We start from the raw sequence: 5,819 nt of genomic DNA, 5'->3' as shown, positions 1-5,819 counted from the left end.
TAAGAATAATTTACGAACTCGCTTTAATGCTCATAGGTCAGACATCAAATTAAAGAAAGACAAGCCTGTTTCTAATCATTTCAACCTCGACGACCATTCAATAGACGATCTCACCCTAATCCCAATTGAGCGTATAGAAATTGACTTGCCCGAAGATGAAACTACCAAATTCCGTCAATCGAGGGAGGCCCATTGGATTGAGACATTGAATACAGCAAGACCTATAGGACTAAATATTCATCATAATGTAGGCATAGCACCCTTTGTTGTCCCGTTTAATACAACCAGCAATCGAGCAAGCAAGATAGTTCATGCCCACTATAAGAGCCTTCAAGAGAAATTCCCCCATGTCTATAAGCAGAAAATGATAGTTGCATATTCAAAAAATAAGAACTTAAATGATAATATTGTTCATAGTAAACTAAAAACAATCAGTACATAACAGATACTATACTTCTCGCCCATCGGGCGAGTTATTTTTTCTAATTTCAGATCAGAATAAGAACAGAAGAAAACCCAATATCAAGACCCTTAATCCTAATTTCTAACTAAAGTGTCTGCTCCACCCTAGGCCTGTACATTTGGGAGAATCAAACCCTCCCTTCCCCGAAATATAATATAGGCCTAATTCTAAAATTCTATCATTTTACTATATTAATTCTATATCAATGAAAGCAAAATTTAAAATTATTAACCCTATATGCTCTATATTATTACTTAAGCTTATATAAATTACTTAATATGCTTACTACACAAAATATGGTACTAAAGGGAGATAATATAAAGGGAGATAATTTAGCTTAATAATAAGACTAAATAAGTACCATTGCTGAAAAACAATAGTTAATGATTATGAAAAATAAATTAAATACCGTAAAGAATTCCAAAAGAAACACATCCAAAAATATCACAAATATCACGGAGCACAATGAAAGTTAATGTTAATGTCACTGATCAGTAATACGTTGGTTCTCTGGTGGTGTTGGTTGTTGTTGTAATCTATGTTGAAATATACGTTGGGCGCCAAAATGTAGCCGGGCTAGTTCAGGGGGGAAGCGAGCTCAGTTGTTTTATAAACAAAACGATGTTCTCAGTTGATAACTTTAATAATAAAACCCTGTAATAATAATATGATACAATTAGATATATAATACAATAATAAAATACTATATCTTAATAATGATCTATCACATTATTATTATTACAGTAAATGCACAATACCTATTTACACTTCTATACTAGTAATATATGTTAAACTTAATATGCAATGAGGGAAACTTATGCCAGGGACTAGATGAAATAAGATTAAATATATAAAAGTAAAACTAACCCAAAGATGGGGTTTTATATAAAGCTGTTGAAATATGGAAAACTATATCTGTCTATAACTAAACCTGTGAATGTAATTATAATTAAAAGGTAATTATAACACTTAGGAATTAAATAACAGACTATGAACATATTGAACACATAGGATCCCAAAGCATAAAAATTCAAGATGGCTGCTGTTGCTTAAAATACCATGGTTACATTTATACACCTCCCATACAAAATATACTTTCCCAGAAAGACAATTACCCAATAAAATAGCAAAACACACATACCTGTGAAGTTATTAGAAGACAATAACTGGTGATGATAAAGAAGAAGTAGATAATCAGTATTTCAAGGAGGTTGAAATATACTTCCTTCTCCTTTAAAGACTTAGGTAAAAGTAAAGTTTCTGACTGGACAGGTGATGAAACTCACTGAAAACTCACTCAGTTGGCCAATGACAGAAGGTGACAAGGTCCAGTGAGATCAGTTGAGTTAAAGAGACTTAATAGTATAAGGCCAGTGTAATGTAATTAGGTGTTTATAAAAACAGTAGTGGTGTATTTAGAGAAGATAACAAATAAATAAAACAACCAAGTTTCTTTAAAAATACACCCTATCACACATGTTAATTTATTAAGGAGTTCATAAAAGTTGTATTGGCGAATTTGCTTAACGAGACAAAGATGATGTTTGCCTTTTATGTCCAGCCTTGATATTGTTGCGATATGTTTTGACTGTTAGTTAATCGAGACTAAACACATGCTCTGAAGTTTATTATTGGACAATTGAGAGGTAGGTGTTGACAAGTCTGATAAGTTTTGTATTTTTTTTTTACTTGGAAAAGAATCAAAATGGCCATGTCCACTCGAAACGATCTGTATGATCGTGTTATAAAAAAAAATTGTTGGGGTATTCCTTAAGCGTAAGAAAAGTATTAAGTTATTATAATAATGCATTCTTTCTTTATAAAAATGAGCTCTATAGCAAAAATATGTATCAATATTGACCTACTCTCTGGCCACACTGAGGTCTGAATTGAATTTTTTCTCTCATGTCGAAAATATTCAAAATATGGTTGTCAATTGCATGCCATGTGTCTTAGAACGCCTTCGGGTCCATGAAAATATATGGTTGGAAAATTTTCAATATGAAATAAATACATTTCCCTCCTAGAAATTTCATGTGAAAATGACCCACATTTCGGACTGAAATTTCCCTTCTGTAATATCATATTTCCAAATAAATATTTTTTTTAACAGTTGTCATTTTCATCAGTGCAAAGACAATCCAAGACTCTCAAAACTAATATGGGGTTAATATTTCAATTCATGAAAAAAAATAGGAAAAATGCGATTTTGAGCTCATTGTGGCCAGAGATTAGTAAGCACTTGACAATATTGTGGTGCATCATCGCTGTTGAGCATCAGACTATTTACTTTATGTTGTCCAATCACCTGCTTAAATCCAAAATCTCTGAATCTATTCTATTTCATAGTAACTATATAAGACTCCGTAGATTTGGCGGAGAGATCTCCGCGGTGAGTAAAAAGATGTCGAAGCCATGGCATTACGAAAAGCTATAGATTCATATAACATCCTACAAATATATTACAAAATGTAAGTTTTCGTTGGTAATCAAACATGTTTTAGGTTTTTGCTACAAGTTAGTTATAAATTGATATTTTATTTCAGGTTGCAGTGTTAGTTTTGACCACTAATGACTTGTAGCATATTGTGAACATATAATAAAATGGAAATAAATACGACCCATGCTTGGCCCACTTATCTAAAGGTGAATTTCAACATGATTATCCCCCTTTAGTGAAAAATACAGTAAAACTGAGTATAAGGGAACCTAGCTGAATTACACATTAGAATATAACAAAACAAGATAAAAATGAAATAAAGGACAAATTGATCAAGACCAACCAATCCTGGAAGTCGGAGTTGGTAATTAACAAGGGAAAAATGGTCACAGAAGTTAAACCAGGACGACGCCCTCTTGTACGTGTACCCTTGTCCAATGTCGCCCAGAACTACTAACAAGAGGAAGATGTTGATATCTGCACTGAAGAGATTGATTGTTCATTAGAAGTTTTACCATCTTTTAACAGTATTACTACTTCTGTACAAACAGATGATATTATTTGTCACAGTCCAAGTGATTTTTGTTCAAGACTGGTGAAGACCAGTAAAATGTCTACTCAGACCGAAGATATTATTTTTAAGGAACAGTTATTCTATTTAAAACCTACATATAAATCTGTTTCCACTCAGCACACAACTGAATTTTCTAGTAGTATTTTGAAAACAGACAGTGACTCCAAATTTTACACTTACAGTATTTTTGACCCTCATCTCTTCATTATTATCATTTCGCTTACCTGTTTCTGGGTTTTGCCTACAAGGATATTGCTCGCAGATTTAATATTTCATACCAGTTAGCCAATTGAATTTTTTTAGAATGGATCACCATTATGGCAGAGAATATGAGAAATTGTGTTTTATGGCTTCCCAGAGATACTATAAGATAGCTTGCGTTGCAAGGTAACATACGCCCACTGGCAGCTGTCAGAAATAATAAAACAGTCTTTAGTGACTTCTCATATTGAATAAATTATTCATGCTGAATAATTCCACAACCAATTCATAACCATTCCCCGACACTTGAAAAAGGATAATATTTCGAAAACCGGTTCGTGTCAATTGCGTACGTTTTTGTTTTACTTGTTATAATTTTTCACAACATTGTTAGCGTTATTTATCACCTAAATATATATTTTTGCATTTTTCATCATAACTTTCATCTTACTTTATATATCCCCAAACCCAGTTTGACTTATTTGCATAATTTGATCCCCACATTTTCACGCTAGCATATACAGTTTCCTCCTGTTACATCCGCTGTACATTCCCTTTCTAACCTCAAGTTATTTTCATTATGCTCCCCAACTACAACAACCACTGGCAAGAAGCCAGACATAGAAACACTAATCGTCAACCAAACCAATATCACGTACCCTACAACGGCCCTGTCTTCCATCGACCTCTACCACCTACCAATCGCCGACCACCAACCAACCCATCCAGCTATATCCCACCCCATCGCCGACCTACCCACAACACCTACCAATCAAGAGGTAACCATCGACCTGACCAACAACAGAAACGACTACCAGCCCACCGACGCCAACCAGTCCCCACTCATAAGGAGGAAGAACCCTTTGTGAAGGTGTTCTTGCAAGTTTTGCAGTGCTTCCATCATTTGGCAATCCTTACCCTTCCTATGGGAAACGTCTCACTCAAGCTGTAATCATCAAGTTCTACCAAACAATCAACGAAACAAAAACCAGAGTAACCATATCTCTACCAACTGAAATGGACACTACACCTGCACCATCTAGAGCCACGACGCTGTCGAACCAAACCCCTAAACGAGCCCGAAGTTCACCTACACCTAGTCCAGCAGACATAGGTATACGGTCTCGTAGAGAGGGCACTCCCCTTCTCTTTTCACTTTCAGACTCGTCTTCCCCTTCCACACCATCTGAATCTTCACCACGTGATCCAGGATCCGCCAACCTTTCTTCCTTCTGTGCGTTTTTGGACCAGCAAACCACCCCTCAGTCTCCATCCAAGTCGAGACGTGTATCCAGACCTTCCCCCCCTCGAACCAGATCCCAGTCGGTTCCCAATGCTACAATTCTAACAACTACCAAACCAGTACCAATCACACCGTCGACGACCATTATATCCGCTACCAAACCGTATTATCACCAAACCAAGGACAAATCATTATGGAAACTACCCGCTCTAAAGAAATCTACCTTAATTATTGGATCATCTTACCTGAATCGAATTACCAAAACCAGTTCAGACACTGAAATACATTCTTACCCCGGTGCCCAAATCCATCACATTCAGTCAATCCTGGAATCATACGATCATGATCCCAAACCTACTACCATTATTCTTCATGTAGGCCTCAACAACAGTGATCAGATACCAAAGACCTCCTTTAACCAAGCCCAGAAATTAATCGCCACAGCCAACAAAACCTTCCCAATCTCCAAGATCCTCTTCACATGTATACCCATTTCAAATAAAATCTCGAAGAAAGCACAACAGAACCTCAGCACTCTCAGCAACATGATGATGGAGTCCAGTATCAACAGCGCAACAATCTTACCACCCTACGAAAAAGAATTCGAACCAGTTGATAATCTTCATTGGTCTCCAGAAACAGCAAACAGCATTTATTTGTTTTGGATACACCAGCTTCAAGCATCGAGTAAGTCTTTAAACTAATTACTGGGGATAAAAATACTGAGAGGCCACCGCTAGGCCAAACTGTAGTTAACTTGAGTCGCAAAATTCTCACACCCCTTCAGCATTCAATCTTAGACCGTGGACTTAAATTCCCACACCAATGATAGCTAACTTGAATTATCTCCGACCATCCATTGAACGATTTCAACGAGAACAATGTTTATTCCTAAATC

This window comes from Lottia gigantea, assembly GCF_000327385.1.
Source record: "Lottia gigantea unplaced genomic scaffold LOTGIsca_272, whole genome shotgun sequence".
Lineage (NCBI taxonomy): Eukaryota > Metazoa > Mollusca > Gastropoda > Lottiidae > Lottia > Lottia gigantea.
This window is presented reverse-complemented; position numbering follows the sequence as displayed.